We start from the raw sequence: 15352 nt of genomic DNA, 5'->3' as shown, positions 1-15352 counted from the left end.
ACGGGTCACGACGAGGCGTTCCCCATAGCGACCCCTAGAGGACGCAGTTCGAAGTTCCCATGAAAGGGAAACACAGATCTCCGTCATTCGCTGGTCAAAAACCTTGTTAACGCCATTTGAGCTTGATTTTCATCAAATGTTAAGTTCAAGTGTCTGATAAAGCCACATACCAACTCTGACGACACAGTGTTTAATTATTATAAAAATATATATATATTTGTTTTATATTTCAGTGCTTAGTAATATGCATACCCCCGAACCCCCCGAAAATGACAGTGCAATAATACATGCATTATATAGGTGGGTAAATTTGACCCGCTGGCGCTTATAGGTATGCCCCGTTTTTTGCTCTGGTTTTATCAAAATTATTTTTAACAACATTGTATTGTAAATTACATAATTTTAGTAAAAAAAAACAGCCACTGGTAAAATTTACCCCGTGGTGGTTCTAGTGTTAAGAAATGTTTCTTGAGCACCAAATCAGCATATCAGAATTATTTCTGAAGGATCATGTGACACTGGAGACTGGAGAAGTGGCTGTCAAAAATACAGCTTTATATCACAGGAAAAAATAACATTTTAAAATAAATCCAAAGAGAAAATAGTTATTTGAAATTGCAATTATATTTCACAATATTTACTCTATTATATATTTTTTTTTTCATTAAATAAATGCAGCCTTGGTGGGCATAAGATACCTTTTTTCAAAAACATAAAATAAAATAAAAACAAACAAACTAACTAAATGAATATAAAAATAAATGCATAGCCTAAATAAATACATCTTACTAACCCCAAACATTTGAACGGTTTACATATATCTTGGAGGAAACAAAAATTCTTCTCTATTTATCTAGTTTAACCCAAGGAATGTGCTGCCCTCCACAGCACTGCTGATGTCTTGCTGGATTACCATATGACAGAGATATTTATATCTTAATGCATTTTCAGGAGGGTGAAGTGCACACACATAATTGAATACTCCTCAGCTATATCATCCATCTAATTGGACGTCTCAAGAGTTGACTTGAACATCTGACATTTTCCCGATTAACACTGTCATTATCTCAGTAAATATACATGCAGATGTCTTTTTTTTTTTTCTCTAAATCTGTGAAACAATAACATCTGTAGATGGTTCATTATTGATTTGGACCAGTTGGTTGTTGGTCTGACCTGTCTTGTGGGAGACTCACTGAAGTGTCTCTTGTAGATTATTCTCTAATCTCATCTCTGACAGGGAATGAGCGGAATAGGCATTTAAACACTGCTTGGCTCAGTAATGTGGGACTGAACAAAAATAGACTTTGCACAATCAAAACGTCTAAAGCTGAAAATTCAAATTGCTTCCTTCAAATCACTTCTCCTTTAAATATCAGTGTGTTACAGTTATTTGCACAGAACTGTTATTTATATAATGTCATTAACTTGAATTAAAGAACTGAAGCTCACAGAGGTTAACTTGCTTAACATTTTAGGTTGTCGTTTGCCTGACATGTTTCGGTAAGTTAATTATAATCAAATTTAATTATACTTGTTAGTGGGATGCTTTTAATGAGTATTATTATAATGTCAGATTAAGTGATTTTATGCAATCTGTTTTTGATTCAGCTTCTCACCAAGACTATATGTTTATATTTTTATTTATATATATATATTGTTTTTGTGCAGCCATTCAAAAAACAATTAAATAATGCAAATATATCTTAAAGGTGTCCTATTATGCCCCTTTTTACAAGATGTAACACTCTCTCTGTTTAAATCTAGATTAAATACACATCTCTTTGGCCAGGCATTCAAATAATTCATCTCATAATCTTGGACTGCAGTTATATCTGATCAAATGTGCATTATTATTCTTTAGCTTGGGTTAAACAAATTAATTTTACTTGGTTGGAACACAGCAGCTACGCTGATTATGTCTCTATTTGTTTCTCTGTTTTTGCCACGGAATTAGGATTTACACAAGCTTCAGTCTGGATCCTGAACACCTGAGAAGATATGATGCAAACCCCTCAGAGGACCTCAGATGATGCCAACCCTGAAACAACATACAGAACTACCACATGTTGCTATAAGTTTGATTGCATCATATAATAATTGCTGTTAATAGTTCATCGTCTGTTTGATTACGTCTTTAATTGATTTTTTTCCGTACATTTCTGCCATATGTACATAAACTGACAGTCACCATTGATAAGCTACTACTAAATATTGTAGAAACTTAATTTTCTGTAAAGTTGCTTTGCAATAATTTGTATCGTAAAAAAGCGCTATACAAATAAATTTGAATTGAATTGAATGTAAAATAAGTCTCTGATGTCCCCAGAGTGTGTATGTGAAGTTTTAGCTCAAAACACCCCACAAATTCAAGTGGTCGACTTCACATTGCTTCCATATGCAATTTTTCACTACCACATTCCTATTTACGATCATTCTGGCATCCTGGCATGTAAAGGCAGCATCAGCCAAAACAATCAGAGACAATGGTAGCTTTAGCAACATTATCCTAACAGAGTACCAAGAAGCTCTTTTGGAAAACAAAATATGACACGTGATATTTACGGTACATTCACACGGAAGGGCGTTGGTGTCAACGCTTGACGGAGGGCGTATCTGAAGCTTGGCACTGACGTGATCGTCATAGTGACAACAGCCAATTGCATTGGACCACAACTGGTTAGCGCCTGAGCGAGGCTATTTGCATAAGGCGATCTGATTGGCTAACGCCTCCGTTGGCGCTTGAAAAGTTGAGAAATTTTCAACTTCTGCCATGAGCAACTCCAGTGACGCGACGCCGATGGACCCACAATTCAGTTCGGCAAGGCATGACGTCACCCATTCAAAGTAAATGTGAAGCGTTAACGCTGACACCCCGTGTGAATGTACCGTTACTTTGTCTGGAGCTGATGTTCACGCACAAAGCGTTGGTATCGATCCCTCTTTCAGAAGCAACCTTTGCACAACTCCAGCGCTGAACTGACCCTCATTTGTGAGGCAGTCCGGCCTAAAATGATTAGCACAAACATATAGGACTTTTCCGGGGGGTTTTTTCCCGAGAAATTTCCTTCAGAAATGAAATTTAACCACCGTGTCCTCAAGGACCTATGGAGACTCCTATGTTCGTTGGTGCATCCCGAAACACAACACTTGTAATGCTTTTATGTCGCTGACATTGTATCTCCAGCAGCTACAGCGAGAAAACAGTAATGGTGGACTGCTGCTTCTCACTCAGGGCTGTGTCTATGGTAATAGGGCAGAGAGCATCACAAATGGGCTGGACTTTCCCCTAGAATGACATCAAAATAGGGAGACATCTGGAACCGCTCGTTTGGAGAGACTGTTTATGATATATTGGGATTCTAAAAAAAAATTAGTGGGTGGATTTTTACCATTATAGGCTGGTTGTTTTCACACACTGCAGCCACACAACTGTGTTCAAATACCTTATAAAAGTGATTTTTGCATACTAGGTCACCTATGTTTCCATAAAAAAAAATGCTTCCTCCAGTTAAAAAACCCATCTATTGTCCTCTCACATCAAAATCCACCAACATTTTTGTTTAGAACTGTTACGGTGATTGCATATTTCTCTCCTGATTCAGATGAGATGACTTTTTCCCTGGAGAAAGCCGTAATATGGATAAAGGACGTGTATTTTAGCCTAAAGCAACTATTTGGAGTTTAAAAAGTCTTAATAATGTATTTGTTTCTTACAAAAACAAGATGTTAATTGATGGAATGGAGGCTTATGGATCACTTGTGGATTATTGTGAAGTTTTTATCAGCTGTTTGGTCTCTCATTGTCGGCACCCATTCACTGCACAATGCAATGTGAGCAAGTGATATAATGTTACATTTCTCCAAATCCAGTCTGACTAAGAAACAAACTCATCTATATCTTAGATGGCCTGAGGGTGAGTAAATTGTCTGCAAATTTTCATTTTTGGGTAAACAATTATTTTAATAAACTAAAATTACATAATACAGTCATGGCCAAAAGTTTTGGCAGTGACATCAATTTTATCACTGTTTTTTGATCCTTACATTAATTGACTAATCATATCAGCAGCACATGTGGACGTGTGAATGAGTACTAGTCAGGTAAAATTACTATTATACTAATTAGATTGTAAGAGCAGACTGATTACTATAAAAGGAGGGAAGAAGCACTGCCAATCATTGTGTTCTTGTTAGCAATGGTTACCTCCAAAGAAACACGTGCAGCCATCATCGCTTTACATCAAAATGGCCTCACATGCAAGGAAATTGCTACAAAGTTTTGTGTTTTGCAAAGTTTGCTGCTTAAGCTGTTGTGGTGTTCATTCACATTGTTTCTAGATTATTGTGTAGAGTGATCAGATGCATTTTAAATAATTGCTAAAAGCTTCATTGGCCAAAAAATGAACTTTCACAAAAAAACAAATTTCACTGTTTTTTGATCCTGACACAGAATGACTAGCTAACATTAATTGATTAATCATATCAGCAACACACGTGAAAGTGTGAATGAGTACTAGTCAGGTCAAATAACTATCATACTAAATAGATTGTAAGAGCAGACTGATTGCTATAAAAGGAGGGAAGAAGTGCTTACAATCATTGTATTCTTGTTAGCAATGTTTACCTCCAAAGAAACACGTGCAGCCATCATCGCTTTACATCAAAATGGCCTCACATGCAAGGAAATTGCTACAAAGAATATTGAACCTGAAATAACCATTTACCGGATCATCAAGAACTTCAAGGAGAGAGGTTCGTCTTCAGTGAAGAAGTCTTCAGGATGTCCCAGAGTGTCCAGCAAGTGCTAGGACCGTCTCCTTCTGAGTCAGCTACGGAATCGGGTTATCAAAATGTCCTGCAAGAGCCACTTCTTCCAACGATCCATGAGCAATTTGGTGATGATCCGTGCATTTTCCAGCATGATTGAGCACCATGTCATGAAGCAAGAGCGATAAGGAAGTGGCTCGAAGATCATTACATTTAAATTTTGGATCCATGGCCAGGCAACTCCCCGGATCTCAATCCCATAGAGAACATGTGGTCAGTCCTCAAAAGGCGAGTGGACAAGCAGAAGCCCAGAAATTGTGATCAACTCCGAGAACTAATAAGGCAAGAATGGATCGCCATCAATCAGGATTTAGCCCAGAAGCTATATCCAGCATGCCAGAGCGAATTGCAGAGGTTATGAAGAACAAGGGTCAACGATGTAAATATTGACTAATTATATATATATATATTTTTTTTTTTTGCCAATAAAAGCCTTTAAAATGTATTATATGCTTATCGTTGTTTTTTCAGTATACCATAGAAACATGTGGAAAAATAATCTACAAATACTGAAGCAGCAAACTTTGCAAAACACAAAATATATGTCACACCAAAACTTTTGGACATGACTGTATTATTACACTTGTCATAAGTGTAATTTCTTTATATCACATTCCTTTGCATCACAGGTTGAAAAGCTGTTGCTACCTGGACCAGATGTGTTGCTGACATGCTGAGTATCTGTTGACAATAAATGACTTTGAACACATGCTCTTTTGTTTCAACATTGGCCTGTTCAATCTGCCACTGATTAAATGATCTGTTTCAGTTACTTTAAAATCCTCTGTACAGTACAATCTAATACACTGTAAATTAAACGAATGAAACTGCTTATTGTTAGCCGAATGGGACATATTGCTAATGAAGTGTAACGCCTGATGAGTAGCGCTCACTTCACAGTTATAGGTTACTGGGATTATTTGACCAGGAATCAGAAGACAGGGGTTGACTCCCTAGAGCAAAGGCAGTAAAAATAACAGTAGGAAAGCAGTAAAATGTAAATAACTACTCGAACTACAGGATGCTGGTAATCAACGAAAAAGGTAAGTGTGTTGTTCTGATTTTTCAGTGTTTTTTTTTTTTTTAAATGAGCCGGTTGAAATTGAAGTGATGTTAGAAAACAAACAAAACTCAAATAAACAACAATAACACACAATATTTCAAAACTATAGTAGGCACAAAAATAACAAGATATTAGAGAATCGAAACCAGTTCAGAATTTCAAAATCAGTTTCCAGATTTGGGGGCCGTAGCTGGGCTATGCGGGGCAGGTTGAACCTGTGGACCCTATATGAAATTGTGTAAATAGTCTAGCACAAATAAATAAATAGAACAAAGATACAAATTAAGCAATGCTTTATTTTTATTTATTTTATTTATTTATTTATTTCAGTTTTGTCTGTGTTCAGATACAGAAATTGAATAAACAAATGTAAAATAGTATTGCAAAGTCTTCGCTGTATAAATTAAATATAGACTAATTCTTGTTAAAGCTACAAAAGAGCACTGGATGATTTTATCTCTATTTTTTTTGTTAGATTAACCTTAAGGACACCGACAGCAGCTAGTAAATTAAATGAGGTCAGTTTAAGACACAATTCATGGATCCAATGTAATGACACACATCATTCTCAACTGTTTACGTTTACTTATTAAGTCATAACCAACATTTTTCGGGGATACTCATCAAGACAGATATTTTGGCGTAATTTTGTACGTATTTGTCCGTTCAAGCGCAAGAAGACGCAAAAGAGAACCCAAGCCAGTATTCACGTGCTGATCTCTGTGCATAGTGCAAACAGAGAGCAGCGTCTCTGACAACATGCGAGCCCAGAACTGAGCTATTCCCCGCTTTTGAACAGACAAATACACCTTGCCAATTTGAACATTCAAGCGACTCCAAACCATCCAAGTGCAAACAACAAGACAAAATAACCCAACTCAGTGCCTGCACACTGTGTTCTGCGCACACAACGTGCAGACAGAGAGCCGCTTCTCAGCCCGCAAACACCGAACCAAGCTCCCTCATGCTTCTTGAGCCTGAATGCCTCAAAGTCACCTGAATGCCCAAACTGGCAAGGTTTAAAAACACGTGCAAATGATAAACTATAGTGACAATGCGCAGCAGTGACTAATCCCGTTAAAATCAATGGGGGCCCCCTGATGGCCGTGGGCCCCCATAAACATCACCACCTTTCTCCCCACTAGCGACAACCCTGTTTCCAGGTATGAAACGATGGGATGGCTCGCCAGTCCAAACCAGGGATAAGAATCCACAGCCAGGACATGATTCAGGATCACAGAAGAAATTTTCCAGACATTCAAAGAAGAGAAAACAAACCATACAAAGAAAAAAATGGCCTTGAAAAAACAAAGCCAAAACAATCATCAGTAATATCATATTTTAATAAATAATACATATTTTAAACATTTAAACATGACTATATACACTCACAGATCACATTAAAACACAAATAGAGCATTTTTCAACACATTTTTTACATTACTCATCACTCTTTCAAATTTCATTTTCACATTACTCTTTCAATAATAACATCCAACATTCAAATTAACTAAATACATTTCTTATAAATAAGAAATGTATAAAAGAGAAAAAGAAATAAGTCTTCCTCCAAAGTATTGATTAGGCTCTATTTCATCGGCTTTCCGTCACATCTCGTTCAGCACTGTTGTTAATCGTCCTTCTCAACCCGGTGAATTTATAAGAGTAAATATCTTATAAAGTTCCCTATCTGTTAACAATCCTTCACTGAATCATTACGTTTTTTTTTTTAGTTTTTTTTTAGATAAATCCGATCAACTGCACTTTCTCTCAATTGCATTTTTTCTCTCTTCTTCCTGTTCATACGCTCGTCTCTTCTCGAACTTATACTTTACTTTTTGTTCAGTAGGGAGTGGAACTAACTTTTCCCCTATCCAGTTAGAAATCACTTCAGAAACTTTTTCCAGTGTGTTAATGATTTATAATAATATAAATACATTTTGCTTTGTTCTTTTCAGTCTATTAGTTTACAGCGATAAAAATAAAATAATACTACCTATAAATATTAGTGACCTGGGTTACAGCAGTATCATAGGAACTCTGTAAAAAAATAACAATAACAAATCAAGTCACCTTTATTTATATAGCGCTTTATACAATCCAGATTGTGTCAAAGCAGATTTACAGTGTTAAACAAGAAAATAGTGTGTCGATAATGCAGGAGGACAATACTAAACAGTCAATTTTTCAGTTAAAGTCAGTTCATTGATGATTTAGTCATGTCATAATCTAGATCAGTTCAGTTCTCTTCAAATAGTGTCTGTGCAATCAAGCCGTCAATAATTAAGTGTCCCCAACTAAGCAAGCCAAAGGCAACAATGGCAAGGAACCAAAACTCCATCGGTGACAGAAATGTAGAAAAAAAAAATCCTTGGGAGAAACCAGGCTCAGTCAGGGGGCCTGTTCTCCTCTGGCCAAACGTAACCAGCATGCTGTGGTTTAATTCCAGTCTGCAACACAAGTCAGATTGTGCAGAGGACTTGTCTGGTTCTGTTCGCCTTGTGCCAATGGCCGTCTAGTTGACGAGGTCTTCACAGGGTATCTGTCTTTAGGGCTGACCTTGTTGACATGGTCTCCGCTGACATTCAATGCTGTAGAGGTCATCTCTACTGTAGGTGCTGATCTACCATCTGCTCTGGATACAGACTGGATCTGGGTGGCTGCAGTGAGCATCTGATCTGGATATGGACTAGATCTGGGTGGCTACGGTGACCTCGGAATAAGAATGAAACAGACTAATATTCTTAGATGCCATTCTTTTTACAATGTAGCAAGTACATCGGGAGTTATGGGAAGTGTTCCCGGTTCCGGTTGACCTAATTAATGCAGTCTAACAATCATTTAACATATTTGATTTATAGAAATGTGATAGTATGTTACATTTATGCCAGGTTAAAGAGATGGGTCTTTAATCTAGATTTAAATTGACAGAGTGTGTCTGCCTCCCGAACAACGCTAGGTAGATTGTTCCAGAGTTTGAGCGCTAAATAGGAAAAGGATCTGCCGTGAAGGACTATAATGCGATAAGAGCTCGCTCAAGCACTGAGGAGCTAAACCATTCAGGGCTTTATAAGTAATTAGTAAGATTTTAATATGTATACGGTGCTTAATAGGGAGCCAGTGCAGTGTTGACAGAACCGGGCTAATATGGTCGTAATTCCTGAATCTAGTAAGAACTCTAGCTGCTGCATTTTGAACCAGCTGGAGTTTGTTTATTAAGCTCGCAGAACAATCACCCAAATAGAGCATTAAAATAATCTATGCTTGAGGCCATGAACGCATGAATTAACGTTTCTGCATTTGACATTGAAAGCATATATATATTTAAGGTGGAACAATGTGGTTTTACAAGTGCTAGAAACATGGCTTTCAAAGGAAAGATTGCTATCAAATAGCACAGATTCCTAACTGATGACGAAGAATTGACAGAGCAGCCATCAAGTGTTCCAGTGTTCTAGGTTATTACATGCAGAGGTTTTTGGTTTGATAATTCAGACCTCTGTTTTTTTATTTGTTTGTTTGTTTTTTTAGCAGATTCTTTTTTTTTTTCAGAATTTAGCAGTAGGAAGTTACTAGTCATCCAGTTTTTTATATCAACTATGCATCCTGCTAGTTTTGTAAAATGGTATGTTTTGTCAGGCCGCAAAGAAATATAGAGGTGAGTATCATCAGCATAACAAGGAAAGCTAAAACCATGTACACAACATAAGACTAGATAAAGATCTGAGATAGAATTTAGCTCTACTACAGAATTTCAATGCCATTCACATCAGTTTCCTGTGATAGTATTCAATCTAAAGTATGATTACGACAATGAGTTGGTCTTGACACGTGACCAGACAGACCAATACAGTGCGTCCAAAATATAAAGCAAAAGCTGGTTGTAAAATAATGTGACCGCTTTGGTAAAGCCAAGGTTCTCATTCTAAAGATGTCAAATACTGCTTGGCCAAGGGCCCTATGTGTCACTATTTAGACATCAGTGCCTTCATCACCTTTATAGTAACTTGGCCTGTAGGTTCTTTCACCTGTGCTTAATATTTAAATGCGTTAAATTAAATGTGGAATAGAAAATAACTTAATTCAGAAATAAACATAAAATAAATGAATAAATAAGCATGAAAATAAATAAAAATAGCATAGACATTTTCAACATTGTCAGGATCAGTGTTGTTCTAGTATCATAGATACACAATTATAATTGTTTTAATATTTTGATTTAGATTTTGTTAGATTAAAAAATGTTGTCATTATTATCATTATTTTAAACATCTCTGTAGTTTTTATTTATGTATTTATTTAGCTAATTTTGTTAATTAACAAAATATTAATTTATGTTAATTTAGTTATATTTTTTTATATTTATTTTTTATATTTTATTTTAAGTAATAGTTGATAATAGTCGTATAAGTTCTAGTCATCTATAATAACCCTGATCAGGATATTGTGAGAGATTATATTAGATTATAATAATTTTGTCCAGCACTTTGTGTTTCTTTTATTGACACCAAATGTTTCTTGTTCATAGCAATGGGAGAACCAAAAACAAATTTGTGTAGACTTTGATCTGAATTTCTTTCAGATATTGAAGTTATTTGCTGGAGGAAATATAGTTTAACAAAATTAAAACACTTTTTTTTTTTTGCGACATGTATTTCTTCATGTCAGCCAATTGTGGTTCACCAAGGCTGAACGAAACCGACCAATCTCTTCAGTCTTGTGCCTTACACTGTCATTGGTAATTGGATTGCAATTGGAAGCTTTGCTAATCGCTTAATTGTGTGTAGAAGCTTTATTGAGATGTGAGTCTGGAACATTTAAACTTGAAAGCAAAATTATCTAGTCTATCTTTGAGTGTTGTGTTACACACAAAGCAAAACTGATGTAGTTTGCAATTCCTTCAAGGAGAAGAGACTCATTTTAGGCCTATACATCTTCTAGTATACATGCATTTCAAGGTACACAAGTGTAATTAATGTTAGCCTACTTACCTTCACACAAATTTAAGACAAAGTGTCCTATATACCTTCCAGATACTACCCTCAAAATTAAAACACCTAATACCCATGAGAATGCCTTATGAATTATCTTTGTTTAAAAATGAATGAAAATAATTTTTCCCCTTTTTGTTTAAAACTCTAATTTCCATTGAGTTTCCTTCAGTGTTTCCTCAACAGGGTGTTTATAACCAACTGAAATCCCCTGTTGTATAGAGCTATTAAAATGCAGTCAAGAGTTTGCTATATATTATATTATTATTCCTAGCAGGTTTTCACAGCACTTAATCTAACTTTAGAGGAAGAAAAGGAAGTAAGTAAAAGGAGGGGGAAAAAATGAAAAACTCCCACTAAACTTCATCACGATCACGTCAACTTGCAGCCAGACAATGAAGCTAGATTACACAATTCTATGAGCAAGCAAAACATGGAAAGCTTTCGTTCCTACCATGCATAATGTTTCTATTAATCTTTAAAATGAGCTCTTTTATGTTATCATATGGCCAAGAGCCAGTCATATAATATTTTTTTTGTACCCAGAACCAATTTGTAATGCACTGGCATTACCTATAGGGGGTTACTCTAGTTTTTTTCTTTAGCTGTAGGTATGTTAGACATGTATCATGTTGTCTTTTGTAACAAAGCAGCAGTTGTCTTTAAAGAACAATGATGGTTGCTGGATGCTGCGAATGGCTTTAGAACCGTTTCCTCCACACTTGTTAGTGAGGGACATTAGACGTGAGAATTGCTGATTTATCACAAAAAGTGGGTGGGGGCAATAAGAGCAGATTATTATGGCATTTGAAAAGAAGAGTGAATTGGAAATGAGGTGACAAGGATTTACAATGTTTAAGTGTTGGCCCTGAAAAGTGCTCCAGCAAATCAGTGGAAGGTTTTTGAGAGGGAATTAGAACAGTTTGAATCGCTCATGCAAGTTCTTCTTGCCATCCCTCTGTTTAACTTGTTTTATGTGTGTGTGTATATAATGTTTGTTTGTGCATGCTCTACCTGTTAACAAGCAATATTTGCATTGCATATGTAAATATATTTTTGTGCATCGTGCATTGGCCGTGCATAAAACCTGTGTGCGAATATTGAAATTTGTTTCCAACATTTCGGTTATAATTAGGATCTACTAAGCAAAATCACTATCCTGGTGGCTGTAGAAACATGGGATTCTGTTCCTGCTTACAAGCTGAGAAAATTCAAGTATGGCAGGATGTGTGCTGTGTAAGTAGCTGCACAATTTCATATTTCTCTATTATGTCATGAGAAAGAGAGGCAGTTTTTACGTTTTTGTGTGTGTGTTTGTGTGTGTGCTAATGCAACAAAATGCATAGCAAATTAGGTGTTACGTGATGCTTTTTTCAGTGTATTTTATCAATCTTGTTCTTTTTCATGTTTTTTTTTTTTTTTTTTTTTTTTTTTTTTTTTTTTAAGTTAGCATTTCTGTAAATGTTCCAGTATTGGTCAGGTGTTAAAACAACCATAAAAAACACACAAAAAATGACAAACATTAGGAGAAAGAAAGAAAATAATAATTACGTGCAACAAAATTAAACAAATTTGGCATTATTATTGTCATAGTGACTAAAATTGTGTGCTATAGCTCGATCTGGGTTCTCCATGTAGTCAGTCTGTAAAATGTCTGTAAAGGTGTTTGTGTTTCAGCTGATTTTGAGAATAGCACTCTCGGCTTTACTTGCATGCTCTTTGGCAAGAGCACATGTTTAGAGACTATGAGGATATGTTTGCAGAGAGTGATAAATGGCTGTACAGGAGAAGTTTGCAGAAAGCCCTTGTAACCCAGATATGGACAAGCTTTGGGCATGTATTATGCTAATTACTTACTGTAAGTGTGTCTTTGCTTATTTATAATGATCCATTTGTATCAACATGAGAATGATAGTGAAAACAAGTTTATGCGTGGAGGCCCCTGTAGTGAATCTGGCAGACTTTTTGCCTGAGATCTTTTTTCATGCACAAAAGAAAGAACATTTATATGCAATTATTAAGCAATGAAACTTGAGTCTTTGAAATTAGACTTTAATGTAATGCAACTTAAAGTATTCAATTCATTGCTGACCTTGAATTTATAAATGCTATATTCACCACTGCAGGCTGTTGGAAATAAAGATACACACTTAGAAAGTCTTCAGTGAAACCTAGTGAAACCTAAACTCTGCAAATTTGATAACCTCACAGGAGATTATACCTCAAGGAGGTATTGCTTATGTGATTTGAGCTCTCATTGTTATCGATTGTTTCACTGGTTTGTAAACTCTAAGCCTTGAAATGTTTTGTCCTGTACAGTATGGCCTTTCTGAAGATAACCGAGTTACCGTTTCAGACTTTCAAATTCACACATTCCCATTGAGCCGGTTGTTACCCTTAAACGCTTTAAAAGTCGTCACATTGCTCCAAGGACAAACGTTGAAATAAGAAACTCAATCCATAGAGTGAGGTGCCCCTTCAATCAATTTCTGTGATTTAAATAGACTCACGCCTGAAGTTCTCCCGTACGAAGGTGCCCGGGGATTTTTTATTTTAATTTTTTTGTCTCAGAACCCACAAGAACATTTTCTTGCACCAGTAGGACGATACGCATTCAGTTTGAGGAGTGCTCAGAGCAAATGCCCCTTTATAGCTGAAGAGTTTCCACGAGGAAATGGACTAATAACCTGGTGTACGTGTGTGCAATACATAATTTAGCAACATGGTTTTCTTTCTGAACACTGGAGGAGCTGACCCAGTTTTTTGGTACTTCGTAAAAGTAAGTGAAGATCGTGCGTCCTTATCACTGTTCTTTTAACCAAGGATAAGCTCTTTATGCATCATCCATGTTCATTAACACAAACAGTAACGAGATGTCAGTTCAGCTCTGTTATCTTCTGAACTAGACGATTTGTTAATTATTCTGTGCATGTCATATTAAAGTACTTTATTACAGTGTATCACACTGACTGGCTGGGTTTACAAGCGGCACGTGTAAATTTGAACTGTGCAAAGTGCTCTTCTACTTGTTTCCATTATGTCCAGGAGCTAGAATCTATGAAAAGCAGTTTAAAATTACAAATGATGGGCCGATCACTATGCATTTGTCTTCTGGGAAAGGTGATTTCCATTCTCTTTAGTAATTTTCCATTTTAAGGCCTCAATGTTAGGTATAATTTACCATGATATTGATGCTTGGGCTTTATGCCGAATTGTTCTGTCCTGTTGGAAAAAAAAGAGAAAAAAACCCGTGTAATTGCACACTGAAATGAGAACTCTTACTTTTCAAATTGTCTTTCACTCTGCTATACTGTGGTAGATTAAGCCTATAGAACATGTTTGCATTTAATTATGAATCTCTTAATGCTTTAAGAGATTCATAATTAAATGCCACCGCTTTATTGGCTCTTCATTACCAGTGAGACAAAACTCAATTTTCTTGTAACGCTCATTAACATATGCTTTTACTAATGTTATGAGTTACAGGGTGATGAGCTTTTAAATACAAATTTGTTCCTCTGTGATAGAGAAAAGCAATTCTACACACTAAGAAAGTGATTTTAAATGGCACCAGAAAAGAAAGAAAGAAAAGGAGCCAGGTGAAGTGGTATACAATCTTAGTAAATCAATATTTACTACTATTTACTTGTGTCACTTGTATAAATTTTGTGGAACACAGGAGGAGAATTTCTGAAGACGAATGATGCATTGCTTTAGAAAACTTTTGCATTCTACAAGAAACTTAGCATTCTCTTGCAAAAGTATTGCATTCCCTTGATAAACTCTGCATTCGCTCATCAGTAATGGAAACTTTATTTCAATGCTTTTGCAAGCAAACGTAAAGTTCTATGGCAACACTATCAATGGCAAAGTTCACATGCTCGCAGAACTCGTAATTACAACTTGTAAGCTCAGAATGTTCTTAGAGCTACGACTTGGACCACATGATGGCTGTACTACCTGACCGCCGCCAGATTCAATTAGGTGCTACCTCCAAGTCCGAGGATGTGGACAGCTCTGAGTAGAGCGTCACGTGTTGTCATCTTGGAATTACTGTAATTACGACTCGACATGAACGCAGCTATATTTTTTCCTCCCATCTACACCCCCCACTGTTTTCTTAGGGGCTCTGTAGTCATCTAACATGCACTTAAAGTTAAAGTAATAATATAAAATAATGATTTAATCGAATAACTCTTAAAGGTCCCCCAAGGCTGAATTTCGGGAAAGAGACTTCAGATACAGTACTAGGGACCACTTAGGCCTATATAAAAGCATCTAAAATGCAGCATGTCATGGGACCTTTAAATGTAATCTTTAGCAAATCTCAGTGAATATACATTGTTCATGCTGCACAATATAATGTTTTGATGCCTAAATCTACTTGTCACATTTTAAATGATTCATGTTAGTTTAGGTTTTTACTTTTCAATTCACTTTTAGTCAGATTTATACAATGCACCAGTTG

The sequence above is a fragment of the Sinocyclocheilus anshuiensis genome, unplaced genomic scaffold, assembly GCF_001515605.1.
Source record: "Sinocyclocheilus anshuiensis isolate Anshui unplaced genomic scaffold, SAMN03320099.WGS_v1.1 scaffold1642, whole genome shotgun sequence".
In the NCBI taxonomy this organism is placed as follows: Eukaryota; Metazoa; Chordata; class Actinopteri; order Cypriniformes; family Cyprinidae; genus Sinocyclocheilus; species Sinocyclocheilus anshuiensis.
The sequence above is the reverse complement of the archived record's forward strand: the minus strand, read 5'-3'. Positions refer to the sequence as shown.